The sequence below is a fragment of the Sinocyclocheilus rhinocerous genome, unplaced genomic scaffold (assembly GCF_001515625.1).
Source record: "Sinocyclocheilus rhinocerous isolate Xijiao unplaced genomic scaffold, SAMN03320098_v1.1 scaffold659, whole genome shotgun sequence".
NCBI lineage: Eukaryota > Metazoa > Chordata > Actinopteri > Cypriniformes > Cyprinidae > Sinocyclocheilus > Sinocyclocheilus rhinocerous.
The window spans coordinates 1,629,848-1,647,916 of record NW_015652995.1 but is presented as its reverse complement, the minus strand read 5'-3'; positions in this window follow the sequence as shown (position 1 = coordinate 1,647,916).

The window sequence follows — 18,069 nt, the reverse complement described above, 5'->3', positions numbered from 1 at the left end:
CTCAAGAGATTTCAACCTGCATTATGGACTCAATGCATGTTTTATTAACTTTATTTGGTAACCTTATTTATAACTATCTGTATAATAGGTTTGCATTTATTAAAAGATCCGTGTTTGTATTTCTCTGTGATTTTATTAATATTAGCCTATCTGTTTTGTGCAAATGAGTTTAAGAGCATCTGTTGCATGAATCATAATTATCTGTCTGGTGTCTATAAGCAGCGAATACAATATATTTTTACGAATTGTTTGCAGTAACTACCTAAAATAAAACCTTTAAATTCGTAGATATTTATTAGGATTATCTTTTTACAGCCCGTGTTTTCATCTGAAAATATATTTGATGCAAAGATAACTCTGTGTTAATGTAAAATGTTCAAATATGTAAGTATTGTTGATGGGACAAATAGCTTTTTTTTAAAAATATATTTCAAAATATACAAAAAATGGGCTAAAAAATTATATATATATATATATATATATATATATATATAATTTTTTTGCCCATTTTTTGTATATTTTGAAATATATTTTTAAAAAAAAGCTATTTGTCCCATCAACAATACTTACATATTTGAACATTTTACATTAACACAGAGTTATCTTTGCATCAAATATATTTTCAGATGAAAACACGGGCTGTAAAAAGATAATCCTAATAAATATCTACGAATTTAAAGGTTTTATTTTAGGTAGTTACTGCAAACAATTCGTAAAAATATATTGTATTCGCTGCTTATAGACACCAGACAGATAATTATGATTCATGCAACAGATGCTCTTAAACTCATTTGCACAAAACAGATAGGCTAATATTAATAAAATCACAGAGAAATACAAACACGGATCTTTTAATAAATGCAAACCTATTATACAGATAGTTATAAATAAGGTTACCAAATAAAGTTAATAAAACATGCATTGAGTCCATAATGCAGGTTGAAATCTCTTGAGCGTCTCCTTGACAATCGCAAACCTTATGATCTTATCAAACTTAGTTGTTCTACGCACGAGGAGAATGTACAGATCGTGTACCCAGTAGTCAGGACAAAATCAACTCTCTGAAAATGTAGGCTACAGTATTGCACATTTGAGTTGTCTGTTTGAATGAAGAGATCCCCGTGGATTCTGACTAACCGCTGACGCTGTACCGCATAATCAGCTGAGGAAAGAATGAAGGAATCTCTGCATTGTATCTTGATGAATTACCTCATAGAGGTACGCTATAATGTAATGAGGAAGTATTCTCTTGTCTTTGATATACCACTATCCCCTATTTAATTTGAAAAACATTAATTATATCTATCTAGCCAAGTTTCGTATGAGTTTCCCCTTACAGTAAATGCGAGTCGGAAGTAAGCATGCATATAATGCACACACTCGCGTCGCCGAAAAACTCACTAAACCCACTGGCGTTTTATTTATGATCCATTGCCCTCTATAGGACAGACTAGGTACCGCAGGATAAATGAGTTTTACACTAATTTATTAGCTATATTTTAAAAGAGACACTTCCTGAAGACGCTTAATATTTGTCTTAAGGTGACTTTGTGATAAAGTAACTATAGATTGTGTCTGAAGATGAATTTTTAGGTGTACAAAGGGCGTAATTGTTAATAACTACAACAGTTAGGCTACGTGCTTACAAGTCTTACTAAAACTAACTTTCCACTGTGCAATACATTACACAGCTCTGACTTCGTGGCATCTTTAACAAATGTGACACACTTTAGAGGTTAGCAGGCCAGGCAAAAGGTGCTCATTTTTAGTGCTGCAATGACACTTGTATCCACAAGATGGTGTCTTGCTCTTCTTCAGGGTTCAAAGTAGCTTTGGTGAAATAAACAAGGATATAGCTATTTGTTTGTTAAAACTTTTTCTTTTTGTTATATGAAGGTCGTTCTTGTAAATTTGCACAACCTCATTTTTTATTGCCGAGTTTTCCCAGACCCAGACTTTAAATTTTAAAACAACAAAATCCACCATAAAACATAATTGTTGTTAAAAAAACAAAAAACAAAATATCATGTACATAATATTTTTTATTGCTTTTATTTTTTATTTTTTATTTGTCAAATTGAGCTAATTATGCACAGAGCTTGATTATAGCTATTTAATATAAGATGATACATTTTATAGAAGAATATCTTTTAAATAATAATTAAATATTATTTAAATATGTATACTTAAATGCAGGATTTTTTTATGAGGCACAAATGTAAACTTTCCAAGTTTTTCCAAAAAAAAAAAAAAGTGCTTATATTCAGAATTTAGCATTGAACATAGCAAGACTATTTATACACTTTTGCCACTAGATGCCAGTACTTTCATTTGGCTTCTGTATCAAAAAGTTTTGCAAGAGTTCTTTCTTTCTTTTTCTTTCTTTCTTTCTCTTTCTTTCTTTCTTTCTTTCTTCCTTTCTTTCTTTCTGCTTGATGAAAAGAAACATACTGTTAATTATAACTATTAATCAGGCAGTTCCAGATCAAATGTATTGTCAGTCTCTTCACAGTTTCTCACTTTCAGAGAGTCGATGAGATGAACAGACTAGTGCTGGCCTGATGGCGGTTTAGATCATTTCCTATCCCGAGTTTCCCATGAGCGGAGTGAGACAGTCCAGGCCTCTGATACTCCTCCGTTTAAAGGAAATGACAGCCTGAAGGTTCTGTAATGGCTAATCTATGTGTCCAGCACTGCAGATGGATCAGCTGTTTGCGTGCATTGAGTCAGTTCTGTCATCATTTGCTGCAACTCCCTCCTTCTGTACCTCTTTAGGGATCATATAGTTGTTCGTCCAGCAGGAATTTCTGGAATTCTGTACTAATGCTGCTTATGCAACAGAGCCGCTCCCCACCGAACATACAAATTGGGTGCTAGCGGAGGTTCTGAGGGTGAGTAATAAAGTTGAACTGATGTCTTACATGTGTGGAATAGGAAATAAAAGCGCTTCCAGATGGAGCCCGACGTCATCAGCTGTCCAAATGTGTGTGTTGCAATCTAGTGGTTTTGATCAGATTTTCCACAGTTACATTATTTAAAATCATAATTTTATAGTTTATATAAAATATTTTCACTTATGAAAGGAATAGTTCATCATAATGAAAATTTACTGAAAATGTCAAACCATCCAAGATGTAGATGAGTTTGCTTCATCAGAACAGATTTGGAGAAATTTATGTGAATGGGTCAGGAATAGATTGGATTACTTATGGATTATTGTGATGTTTGGACTCTCATTCTAACGGCACCCATTCACTGCAGAGGATCCATTGGTGAGCAACTGATGTTATGCTAAATCCCTCAATATTGTAAGCTATATTAAGAAATTACACTAAAACCGTATGCATTTATGTATAGGTGTGTCTTTGTGCTCCCAGCTAACAGAACTAAACCAAAGGCACACATATCTGTGGCACAATTCATCTTGCCACACCTTGATCTAAATTACAAAGCAAATTTTTAGACCATAACCATAAAAATAAGAATGTCTTTAGATAATTTTTGTTTCTTTTCTCATCATGATTGAATTTTTAAAGAAGGCTTTATTGGTATGACAAATGCAGACAATGTTCATTGAGAGATTCTGAAACCTGTGGGAAGGAAAGCAGCTTCTGTACTTGTTCAATGCAGTCCAACAAAACCATGCAAAGCTTTGATTTCTCAGTGTGTCAACCAAAAATTGCAGCAATTCATGGAACCCACAGGGCTGTCCGTGCTGATTCTGAGCCCTGTCTCACTCACTGTATATTTTGAGGAGAAGCTTTGGCCTAAACTTGCGTCTCTTATGTTTACACCTTCTTTATTGAGCTGCTTGGACTATCTATTTTTTAGATCTTGATAGAAGCATCTATCTACTTTTTAAAGTTTAAACAAAACGTGACAAGTTTAACTTCTGCTTAAACTGAAATTTGGGTAAATATTTAATTCTCCCTCTTACATCTTAATCGAATTTTGTCTCCGAAAGGAGGCGTAGCATCAAATCCCACTTCTGACTAAATATATTCTGATTTTAATATCATAATATAATAAACGAATATAATACTAATATAATAAGTTTACTTTCTTTTTTTTATTATATTAATATAATAATTTCACATAATACTGTTGTCACGGTCAGGGTGTTGAGAGATCAGGCAGGACGACAAAGATGACGAATAAACGGATATTTAATCAAGAAACAACAGGAGATCCAGACAGGGTAGACAGCAACACACAGGGTAACATTCACAATAACAGACAATACTAGAATACACGAGACAGGAACTTATAGGGCAGATAACGAGGGGCAGACAGGTGAGCACACTGAGGATAATTAACTAATGATTGAACGGGCTAAACCAACAAAAGGGGAAGAAACCACAACAAACAGTCCACAGGGGTGTTACAACTGTATTATGTTTTTGAAAGAAGTCTCTATGCGCACCACGGATGCATTTATTTGACCAAACATATAGTAAAAACAGTAATATTGTTAAATATTATTACAATTTAAAGTAAGTGTTTTCTATTTTAATGTATTTTAAAATAGAATTTATTCCTGTGATGACAAAGCTGTATTTTCAGTAGCCATTACTTCAGTCTTTACTGTCAAATGATAGTTCAGAAATAATTATATTCTATTCTATTCTATTCTATTCTATTTAACGCATCCTTGCTGATTAAAAGTATAAAAAAAGAGTAAATCTTACTGAAAATCTTGATGTAAGTAAATTACATGAACTTAATCACTTTTTATTTTAATTAATATTAATTACAATACAATTTTACTTAGTATAATATATGACTTTGCATATCAATAATTTGATTATTATGCTGGCATTAGGGTGTATGCATCATACCAAGGTATGTAAATTGAACAATTACTAGTACTGTTATTATATAGGCCAGAAGTACCATTCAATTAATTTTATACAGTATGTAAAATGGGTTCCTTTGCCTAAAAAATGTTGGAAACCCATGCCTTAGTTATAGTATTCATTTGGATGTCTGTGTGACTGCACAGACTCTCTCACTGCACTAGCATCTGGCCTTGGTTTCATTACAACAAGTACTTTGCCAGAATCAAACACCTTAGTGGAACAGGACACATGTACCACAGAGAGATGACTAGTGTTTTAACAGCCTAGTCTACAGGTATGTAAATGTAAAGTCTATCTATAAAAAGGTTATTCTAGTAATGTGTAATATTAATTTTTTTTCCTTTTTTTTTTTGCATTAGAAGATCATATACACTAAATTGTTGTTATATTTTAGTTATTGCAGTAGTAATAAGATAAAAGTAAGCCAGGAATTTCTCTCACAGAACAGAATAAGATAAAAGATAAAAGAGTGCTCTTTTCTGAACCTCACTAACTCTATAAATCTGTAGGGAGCCTGTTTATCTTCTGATGTGACAGAAACATTATTTGTTTAGTGTGCTTATTAATCATCCTTAAGTATTTTATGTTGTGTGCAGTTGGAAGAACTAACTTCATTAAATATATACGTTTTTGAATTTATTGAATATTTTGCTGGGATTTAGGCCAACAGTTTCAGAGGAACAGCTACAGAAGGAAAAAAATAAAATAAAATAAACATCTACACTATTAAAATCACCAGGGGATGACTGTGGTGTCCAAACCAGCAGCTGGTTTCCTGTGGTGTCAGGTAAAGCCCTCCATCTGGTTCTTTCTTGCTTTGCTAATCTTCCTTTAGTCAAGGACTGTGCTGCACTCAATGATATCTGTCTTTTATTAGGTTGTCCTTTGTATTTTCCCCTGTGGTTAAAATGATTTTTCCCTGGTCTAATAGTAGTCGTTCCCAGATTTAACATTTCTGGTGGTAATTTATTGACAACAAAACACATTGTTTTAATGATTTTGAAATAAACCAAAAGGAAAAAGAGATTTGATATGGTGCCCTTAACTGATTATAGAAATCCTCAGCATTTGACTGTAGTTTATTTTCCCAGGCAGTGCTCTTTCCTTTAGATTAAACCCTGGAAATCTGTTTTATAATAAATTCTGTACCTGAAAATGTGGAAGCCCATTTCTGCCATGGAAAAAAAGGTAATTGCAACTTTTTATTTCTCATTTCTGAGTTTACATCTCAGAATTCAGATTTTTTTTCTTTTAAAATATAAACTCGGAATTGCAAAATATTAGCTTGCAATTGTGAGGGGAAAAAGTCAGAATTGTGAGATATAAATTTGCAATTGCAATAAAAACAAAAGTCAATTCTAAGTTTTTATCTGTTTATATCTGTTTATAGCAATTTTCTCAGAATTGTGAGAAAGTCCAATTTGTGAGATAAAGGTCAAAGTTTTTTATTTTTTTTATTTTTTATTCTGTTAGCGGAAATGGGCTTCCATGTGAAAATGTCCTGCATACTGTAACTTTATCAGAGTAGTAATAAAAATAAAAATCCTTGAACTTGGACATCAAAATGATTTTATTAATATAGCGCTGTCCTAAAACCACTTCTTATTGAAGTACCACAATGTAAATATGATAAAGATGAACTATTAATTTATTCATTTAAAATAAAATATAAGTATAAATTAACCACCTTCCAAACTGTCAAATAGGCCTATTTGTTAATGCATTTTTATTTATATAAACTGTGTGTGTGTGTGTGTGTATACATATACAGTGCCTTGCGAAAGTATTCATACCCCTTCATTTTCTTCACGTTTTATGTTGCTGCCTTATGTTAAACTGCTTTAAATTACTTTTTTCACATCAGTCTTCTCTTCATAACGACAAAGCAAAAACAGGTTTGTAACAACTTTGCAAATTTATTAAAAATAAAAAACTGAAATGATACCATTGCATTCATACCCTTTTCAGGGACACTTGCAATTTAGCTCAGGAGCATTCATATTGCTTGTAGATGTCTACATTTCGAGTGGAGTTAACCTGTGGCAAATTCAATTGAATGGGTTTGATTTGGAAATACATTTGGCACACACTTCTCAATAAAAGGTCTAACAGCTGAAAATATATATCAGAGCAAAAACCATGCCCTGAGGTCAAACGAACTGCCTTTAGAGCTCAGAGACAAGATTGTGTCAAGCCACAAATCTGAGGAAGAGTTCAGAAAAAATCCTGCTGCACTGAAGGTTCACAGCATGTAGCCTCCATTATCCATAATGGAAGAAGTTTGGAACAACTAGGGCTCTTCCTAGAGCTGGCCTCCTGGCCAAACTGAGCAATTGATGGAGAAGGGCCTTGGTTAGGGTGACCAAGAAGCTGATGGCCACTCTAGTTGAGCTCTATGATCATATATGGAGATATGAAATACTTCACTGCAACACTCCACCGATCTGGGCTTTATGGCGGTATGGCCAGACTCAATCCTCTCCTCAGAAAAGACAGTATACCATCAGCGGCAGGGACTGGGGGACTCGTAAGAGTAGAAGTAAGGCTCAACACAGCAAAATACTGAGATAGCCTTAATGAAAACGTAGTCCAGACTCCTCAGATTTGGCAGAAGGTTCACCTTCCAAAAGGACAATGACCTTATGCACACAGCAAGTGTGGCTTATGGACAACTCTGTGAATGCTCTGAGTGGCCCAGCCAGAGCCTGGGCTTGAACCCAATCAGACACTTCTGGAGAAACCTGGAAAATGAAAATTGAGAGGTAAAGAGGTGAGGAGAAGAATGGCAGATAATTGCCAAATGCAGACGTGCAAAGCTTGTCGCATCATATCCCAAAAGGCTTGAGGCTGTAAAGGTGCTTCAACTAAGTACTGCGTTAAGGGTATGATTACTTATGCAATGTACTGATTTCAGTTTTTTATTTTTAATAAATTTGCAAAGTTGTCACAAATCTTTTTTTTTTCTTTTCTTGGAGTTTAGATTGATGTGAAAAAAGTAATTTAAAACAGTTTAACATAAGGTAACAACATAAAATGTGAAAAAAAAATTAAATAAAATTTGCAAGGCACTGTATATAACAATATATTAATTTATTAAGTTTTAAGTAGTTCTTTTAAGTGGTTGTCCTGGTCCTCGATTCAGTCTGGAGGAAATGGATTATTTAAACAGCTACACTAATGCTGATTTTGTAAACACTGGCAGGAATGCGTTCACTTTAATGCTTGTGAGAATACACATTTGCTGCAATTTGATTAACCTCAAGCGTACACCCTCACTCTTGACCTGTGTATTGCTTTTGAAAGCTGAAACAATGAAACAATGTATAATTCAGCTCCTAGACCTTGTTTATTTTTGTAAGAATACTCTGGGCTCATTGTCTATAATTGGTCAATTTATTTGCTGAAAGACCTTTAGCTGAATACTTTATCTTCTTCAAAAAAAAAAAAAAAGTACAAAAGAACTTGAGGACATCTACCTGAAATAACCTTTTACTGCATTAAGCTAAATACAATTACAAATTGATCTTTTGTGCATAAAAGTTGAAAACAAGCACTTTGAGGCAGTTTAGTTGAGAGAATTTATAAGTGACTTTATTAGTTATAATGCCACATAAGTGCACTTTTCTCCAAATACTTTTAAGATGAGAGCAACAGTGCTAATATTCTCGTGTGTACATCATCAGAGTATTTAATATGGCCTGAGGCTGATTATGATGTGTTCATTCTGACAGAGGGTTTCATGCATCATAAATCAAGGACAAGACGAGGTTGCCATCCTGAGGAGGTTCTGGCACACATAGAGAAGAGCGAACTCATGTCAGTATAAACAGTGAGCGATCTGTTCTGCATGCTAGTGCTGCTTTTCCTGTGACTTGAACAATTTTGCTTTAGGCTAAAGTTAACTCAAAGTGTAACTCTGAGCAATGTGAATCCCTGTTAGTACTGTTCTAGCCCACATCTCGGCTGGCCTAGACATGTAGACTCACGCCTGTTTCTTTATCAAGATTCAAGGGACGATTCATTGACTGCGTCCGAAAGCTGAGTAATGCTGCCTTTACAAGTGGTATGGTGGTAGATAGGGAAGCGTTACATCCTGTTTACTAAGATGCCTTCATGTAGTTAGTTTCTCAAGGCAGTATAGATCCTTCACTGCCCATGATATTCCATAACCCTGTGTGCACAGTTCAGTGGAAATAATAAAATAGCATCTGAAGGAGTTTAATGTGAATTTTTTTCAGATTTATCAATTTATGACTCCCTTTGGGTACCATCTGTTACTGGGGTGGTACCCTTTCTAAAGGAACTAATATGTACACTTTTGAAAGGGTACCATCCCAGTGGTACGTGCTTTTTTCCCTCTCTGTCTCTCTGAGAGTATACTGAGAAATAAGCTGGGTTGTTTCTAAATCTGGCTTGAATTTGTTTTAGATTAGGGATTCATGACATTACTGTACCATAGTGGTTATTGACAAATATTTTTGAGCAATATTGGGTTTTTTTTATTGTTTTTTTGTAATTTTTAGCAAATCTTTAGCAAAATGTAGTGATGCATATATTTACTTGTACCATTTAAAATTAATTTACATTTTGAACCTTTTATTTTTTACTGTATTTTAATTGATTATCTATTTATGAAAATTATATTCCACAATCCTTTGTGTATGGTTTGGCAGATTTGTGCAAAGAAAGAATGAAATGACACAGAGTGAAATGGAGCTTTAGAAAGGAATAAATTAAATGCACGTGTGTGTGTGTGTGTGTGTGTGTGTGTGTGTGTGTGTTTGTTTAGATTTAATTTAAGATTCTATTAGAAATAAGCTTATCTATAATTCTTGCTTCTTTTTTTTAAGATTAGGGATGCATGATATTGCTTTACCATAGTGGTTATTAGCCAATATTTTATAGCCTTTTTTATTATCCATGGTCATTTACCCAACTTTTACAAATGACTATTTTCATTATCTAATGCTCACTTCAATGTAATATTACATTTTTTAACCCTAATAAATTAATAACACCGGTAAAAGTAATCTCTAGCAAATCTTAAAATGAATACTCTTTTTTTTTCATATTGAACATTATTGTTGTGATGCCTAAATTTACTTGTACAATTTAAAATGATTAATTAGAATTTTTCATCTTTTATTTTATTGTATTTTTGATTAATAATATCTATTATATTTATCTGTATCTCACAGAATTTTTATATCTGTGCATCCCTACTTTAGGTCTTTAAACATGATATTATGATGCTTGTTTGAAACGATTTCCTAGGAGGCACCTTCATACACAAATGCTGCCTGTTTAGTCAATGACTGACTGGGTAGACTGGGTAGCGAGGCAGCTGGCTTCTTTTTTGGATGCAGCCATACACTTACTAAATCTGAAGTGTCAAATCTCAGTATCTTTGAAAAAGTCTGTTTTTGGCTAAACGGCTAGTCATGAATTAGACATTTCCATCTGTTCTGAAAGTTTCACCATGGCAATATTCTGTAAGATTCAAGAAGTGACTGTTTTGTTTTGTTAAAGAGTTTAGTATCATGGGGTTCTGGCAACTAAATCAAAGCTCTGCCAATTAAAGCTTGGCATCTCTGACTTCTCCCTGCAGCTGTGAGCATGTCCTGTCTGTGTATTAAAGGTCACTCCGCAGTGGGCCAGCTGGCCGGTGTGTCAGCCTGCATCGTGAAAACCTTCTTTGTAGTGAGCGGCGGAAACAGTGGGGCCTCAGAGGCCGCAGCACTACCTGCACCTCTGTGTTAGAGTGGAGGCGTGTCATTACACCCAGATGGCTGCTGCTTCCTGCACTGTGCTAAACAGCTCTGTGTTTCACTGCCTATTTGTCCATATCCATCTTTCTTCTCTTTCTCTCTATATCTGCATCTCATTTTCACGTTCTCGCTCTCTACTGCGCAAACACGCATCCATTACACCTGCTTGACAATAGTGCAGACCATGTTGCATCATAAACAGAGCAGATACAGTATATTAAACTTTCATAGAATTTTCTGAATAATGCTACATTAGTCCAAATTAAATTTGTTTAAAGGTGAAGTGAATTTCTGAACTAATGTGGTCACCAAAATTAATCCTCTGGTGTTGCTTGCGTGGTGGTCAAAAATGACTTTTTTTATTTCAGTGAAATGAATTTACTATATTTTAGTTTTTAGGGGATTTTATGGTACTAAATTATATTAATGGAATAATTATGGTCCTTTTTTTACCTGCTTACCACTTTTTGAACATAGATCTGAAAATGAAATTTCCAACTTAAATTGTCATAAATCTTGAAATCAAAGCCATAAATCTAAACAAATTGTGTTGCGAATATGATATCTCAAAAAATTATCTTTCAATAATACTTTGTTTGGGAGCAGTACCAAACATTTCCACTAGATGAAATTCGCTTCCCCTTCATTTGCAATGCGCTCATTTTTGACCGCAAACAGTACAAGTAAACAAAAAAAGAGGTTTCTTAGACACCCCCTATAGTCTTCTATTGGTCAGACAAACAGATAGTCCCGCCCCCACACTCATGCCATTGATTAAACCAATGCTGCTGTGTTGGGCTGTTAAGACTTTTGTTTGTTTTGTTTTTGTATGCTGCCTTCTGGTCTTCTTTAGATAATTAATCCCTGCAGCTGTGAGCATGTCCTGTCTGTGTATTAAAGGTCACTCCGCAGTGGGCCAGCTGGCCGGTGTGTCAGCCTGCATCGTGAAAACCTTCTTTGTAGTGAGCGGCGGAAACAGTGGGGCCTCAGAGGCCGCAGCACTACCTGCACCTCTGTGTTAGAGTGGAGGCGTGTCATTACACCCAGATGGCTGCTGCTTCCTGCACTGTGCTAAACAGCTCTGTGTTTCACTGCCTATTTGTCCATATCCATCTTTCTTCTCTTTCTCTCTATATCTGCATCTCATTTTCACGTTCTCGCTCTCTACTGCGCAAACACGCATCCATTACACCTGCTTGACAATAGTGCAGACCATGTTGCATCATAAACAGAGCAGATACAGTATATTAAACTTTCATAGAATTTTCTGAATAATGCTACATTAGTCCAAATTAAATTTGTTTAAAGGTGAAGTGAATTTCTGAACTAATGTGGACACCAAAATTAATCCTCTGGTGTTGCTTGCGTGGTGGTCAAAAATGACTTTTTTTATTTCAGTGAAATGAATTTACTATATTTTAGTTTTTAGGGGATTTTATGGTACTAAATTATATTAATGGAATAATTATGGTCCTTTTTTTACCTGCTTACCACTTTTTGAACATAGATCTGAAAATGAAATTTCCAACTTAAATTGTCATAAATCTTGAAATCAAAGCCATAAATCTAAACAAATTGTGTTGCGAATATGATATCTCAAAAAATTATCTTTCAATAATACTTTGTTTGGGAGCAGTACCAAACATTTCCACTAGATGAAATTCGCTTCCCTTTCATTTGCAATGCGCTCATTTTTGGCCGCAAACAGTACAAGTAAACAAAAAAAGAGGTTTCTTAGACACCCCCTATAGTCTTCAATTGGTCAGACAAACAGATAGTCCCGCCCCCAAACTCATGCCATTGATTAAACCAATGCTGCTGTGTTGGGCTGTTAAGACTTTTGTTTGTTTTGTTTTTGTATGCTGCCTTCTGGTCTTCTTTAGATAATTAATTCTGGGAAGTATTCACCTATACTCTCAGAAAAAAGGTATAGAAGCTATTCCTGGGGCAGTACTTTTTCAAAATGTGCATCTTTGTACCTTATTTACACCTAAATGGTGCATATTATTACCTTAAAGGCACCTATTAGTACCTAAATGGTACATTTTATCCCTGGCCCCAGGGACAGGTTTTGTACCCTTTTTTTATTGGGAGTGTACTTTGCGATTTGTTTGCAATTCAGAATAAACATATGTCATATCCAACTGTTTGGGTAAACTTAAAGTACTAACAACGTAGAACTGTTCAGTTATCTATTTACTGTATGTTTAGATCAGGGCTGAAACCACCATAAACAAACGATTTGGCCCAATTCTCAGATTGTCCCTTGCAATATTTAATATTCTTAATGCAGCTGTGCTGAATTCCATTACGCACACGATTTTAATGTTGTTAAAAAGACAAAAATGGTGCTCGTCAATGTCAAAATTTTTGAGATAACCAATCAGATCAAAGAAGGCAAGGTACGATATAAGTAGCTTTAATACTGTTTCACGATAGAAATGTTAAATGACTGACTGTAATATGCAGTGATGCAAACTACTCAACTCTTTGTCGAATTTCACTGTTTTGAATGGAAAATATATCATTTATGGGATTCATGTTATGTAATGTTTCCTATATCTGTTACTGTTAATTGTTACACACAAGAAATGTTATCGGAGACATTTTCAGTATATTAGGCATAAGATTAGGAATGAATGTGTGCATATTGTGAGTGAATTTAACTGTTCAGTAAAATAAAAATATTGCTTGCAAATAGTTAATATGCATTGTTTTACTATTTTTCTTTTTCCTTTATTTTCTTATATCCTTAAATCATGACAAAAAATCTTTAGATAAAAATTTCTTTATCGAAAAAAAGAAAAAAAGGTTTGCCTCAGCAACGTTCAAGACATGTTTATGGCTTTGAAGAAACATTGCAATTTCTTTACTGGGGAAAAAGGATTTATATGTTGACTTTTTAGCGCAATTTTAGCTGATTTTGATGTAGTGTTTTGGGCTGTTTTTCAGTAAAGAGACAAAACGTTTACCGCTCTTCCAGCATAACTTCTATGTTCCATTTCTAATCTGTTAGTACATTCTGTTAATACAACGTTGTGCAATCGTATTGTGTTTCAGCAATTCCAGATAGTATCCATGTGCTCTTGTAACTTGTAAAATCAGGCCATTTAAGAGCACAAGTCTTGTCTTGTGTTCTGAGAAGTATTAGCTCATTGTGTTGTAAGTCATTTATGGGCTTGCTGTGGCTTGGCTGTACACAGATAAAGGAGGTGATTACAATGTGTGAGGAACGCTAGATGAGGCCCTGTAAACTACAGGGCATACATTTGTCTCAAAGTTCATGATTGCTGTGAAATTATCACGTTCCACCTGAGTCTGTGCATCAAATTTGCATTGCAAACAATGCTGCACTTACTTCAAAGACTAAAAATTCAACACAACAAATAATAATTCAAAATGTAAAACTATACAATCTACTTCACTTTCCTGCATTGCAGCAAACCGGCAGCTTTAAAGTTTGGTCACACTGTGATGTATTGATGTTCTGTTGATCATGTCTTCATGTGATATGAATTTACAGGTCAGAGTTTACCAAACTTGAGCTTTGCAATGCAGCAAAATGCAGAATTTCTTCACACAAGCTTGTGTTTCCGGTCTCTTTCATTTGCATGCATGTGAATGGAAGTCAAAAAGTGTGTAAACGGCCGTTTTCAGTAATTATGGAACACAAAGAAGATAGCTGTTAGCCTGTATTTAGAAAACAGATATTTATCAGTTGACATATCATGGATGTGATATTTAAGCACAATTGCGTACTGACTTTCAGGATGAATAATGACTGATATTTCAAAAGTTTAGAGAAAACTATGGGACGTGTTCTGCCCATTGTCTCAAGATTAAATATGCCAATGCGAACAATATAGACACTTTAGTTTTTCATATTTAAAGTGTAAAGGCATCTTAAGAAAAGCCTTAAGAGAAGCCAGATGACGGTTCATTTAAAGGTGACATATCATGAAAATCTGGCTTTTCCAGGTTTTAAGTGCTATAATCAGGTCCCCAGTGCATCTACCAACCAAGGAAACGTGAAAAAGATTAACCCAGTAACTTTGTTTTGGGAAGCCTATTTCTGCAAGCGTCTTAGAAAACGAGCGCGTCTGATTTCGCTCACTTGGTGACGTGGCAAATGGATCTCATTATAATATTACCGCCCCTTAATCTGTAAGTTTACACCCACGGCTCCGTTATTGTGTTTACGCAAGCGACAGCGGTGTACTAGTTCTAATGCCATGGCGAAAGTTTGAGCAAAACATGCTAACTGTTCTGTTTTTGTCTGCACAGACGAGCACAGAACTCTATTTACAGTCCCAGCCTCAGAGGAGGCAACAGAGCAGTGGATTTATTTATTTATTTATTGTATATTGCTGCTGCCACACAGATCTAAAATAAGCATGCAATTTATTTCCTAGCTGTTTGCCTTCACAGACATAACCGACTGTTTTTTGTAACTCATGTTTGTTTTTAACGTAAACTTTTGTGTGAATGAGAACTTAGTTTAGTACTCACATGCTGTGACAGCCGCTTTCTGTCCGTGTGCTTTGGATGTGTACTCTCAGAAAACCCTATCTCAGAAGTTTAAACTCATATGGTTTAAAACGCATGATTTCAGCGCGATAAACATGATAATCAGAACCAAAACAGATGTTTTCAGCAGTTCACAGACACATTCTGGGGACACCAGAGACTTATATTACATATTGTAAAAAGGGGCATAATATGTTTCCTTTAAATGTTTGCCATCATGTCTCTGCAGAGGTTTCCATGGTAATCTAATGGCCATTCCATCTCTAAAAATCACCTGACTGAGAGAGAGAAGGCAGCATGCACAGAACAAACATTTATTCATTATGTCATAGCCATGCATAAAATTCAGCCTATTACTGATTATTTTTGCAAAAAAGATAGTTCTGTAAGTTTATACTTGCAAGTCTACTTAGTATTTGCAATATATCACAGAAGATAACTTATTTGAGTCATTTGTAGTTATTTATGACTGGTGGAATTCTGTGAAATGCATTAATGACTTTTGTGTTGACAGGATATGACAGTGTATCTGCTGGGATCTGTGTCCAATTCTGTATGGCATGTGGGATGGAGAGACGAAGGCAAACAAAATGGGGTGGTTGCTTTTTCTGAATGAATATGAAATTATAAATAAGTTTAAATATATTATCTGGTTCCCACAACACTGCAAATCATGTAGCTTTGAAGTTTGTATTGTTTGTACAGAGCCATGAGGTCAAACTGTGATGTTTAGATCCTCTATTGGTCCCACATTTTTCCACAGGTCAGAGTTCACCTGGTCTCGCATAGCCAAGCAAAAAGTGTGGTTCGCATTCCAGCTTATTCTAACCAAGAAATGCCTACTCATTGACTTGTAAAATGACCAAATACATTTTGTTTATTTTTTTTACAAATTAATTAAAAAAATTAAATAAACAAATTATTAATGATTAAAATTAATTTAATTTTTTTATTAATTTAAATAGTGCTGTGTTAATGTTTTGGTAGTTGAAAAATATATAAATTAAAAAATAAATAAAAATAAAAATAAATAATTTGATCAAACTTATTTCAGTTAGTAAATAATGTTTCTATTTTTAAGTACTAAATTACTAAAACTTACAAATAAAGCTAAATAGAAAATTTTTTAAATAAAAATGACAAAAATGCATAACAAAATTATTAAAACAAATCAAAATTAAAATGAAAACTGAAAATATAAAGATAAAATCTAAATTGAAGTATTAGTCAAACTATATATAAATAGTACTAATACTGTATAACACTGAAATAGTGGTGCAGCAGTTGTTTTGAAAACCAATAGTGGGAAACTTTGTGATCAGAATTTCTGTCCATCCAAAAGTAGACTGCTGGCCTGCTGTCTGAGGCTGGGAGTAGAATTCACCAAACTTGAACTTTCACAGTGAAAGGTGAAACTTATTTGCATGTCCTTCTGTTTCAGTTAATGGAACACAAAAAATAGGATTGTGATGATTATTACTTTTAATGATTGTAATGAGTATTACTATTGCTGGATGCATTGAAACTGTGCTTCAAACTCTAAAGTTTCATGCAGGAATAGTTTACACAAAAATAAAAATTGGCTGAATATTTACACGCCTTCAGGCCATTCAAGATGTAGATAAATTAGTTTTTTTTTTGTTATTTGCTCACTAATGAATGCAAGTGAATGGGTGCTGTCAGAATGTTCAAACAGCTGATAAAAACATCACAATAATCCACAACTAATCCACAGGACTCCAGTCCATCAATTAACTTTTTGTGAAGCGAAAAAGCTGTTTGTAAAAAACAAAAAAAATCCATGTGGTTTTAACTTCAAACCAATGTTTCAGACTAAATTAGATGTGCTGTTACTGTAGGTAAACTTGACCCATACAATACACATTAAATTAACTGAATATATGGAATATTTAAATTAATATTTAATGTATTTAAAATTTAATTATTTCATGTTTATTATGACACAGAACAATTAAATATTAACTACATTCAAGATGGAAAATCACATTCCAGAGAATGTTTTTCACTTACTACCTGTAACCGAGCTATTAAGATCCTCGAGCCCCCTCTTTTGAAAGAATTTGGTTATATTTATAGCAGGGATATATTCAGGCCTGTTTTCTTTTTTCAGGTTCAGTTGGTGACATGCAATGTGAAATACAGTCAGTCTGGTGTGTGAAATGAAATGGCACCGGTGCTCTACAATTAAGGTTCACTAAAGCCTCCCAGTAGGGGTCTGGAATGTGCACTGCAGCTGTACAGTACAGTGTGTCCTCAGCGCTGTGTGAGAACGTGTGGCAGCCGGACAGGCATGCGTCCTTGCTCCTTCTTGCGTCTCAAGTGAGTTGTGCTCATTGACAGCTGTTGCTTTGATGACAGGCATGGCTGTTCACTACAGAGACATCCAAGAAGCTCTCAAAGCCCTCTGCGGACACAGATGTAAGCACACTCATGGAGTATTATATCGATTAAATGCCACAGAGTACAAGCAAGGATAAGACAATCAGCTTAGAAGATAATAAAATAATGTGATTTGATATACATGTGCAATCTATGGGTACCAAATCAGTTATTGGACGGTATTACGGATTTATATATATAATTTATATATATAATTTAGCAACACTGTTAAACCTAGTCTTCAGTAAATCTCTAAATACACTGAACAAAATTATAAACGCAACACTTTTGTTTTTGCCCCCATTTTTCCCCAGTTGCCTTTTATTGTGGCCAGCCTAAGGCACACCTGTGCAATAATCATGCTGTCTAATCAGCATCTTGATATGCCACACCTGTGAGGTGGATGGATTATCTCGGCAAAGGAGAAGTGCTCACTAACATAGATTTAGACAGATTTGTGAACAATATTTGAGAGAAATAGGCCTTTGTGTACATAGAAAAAGTCTTAGAACTTT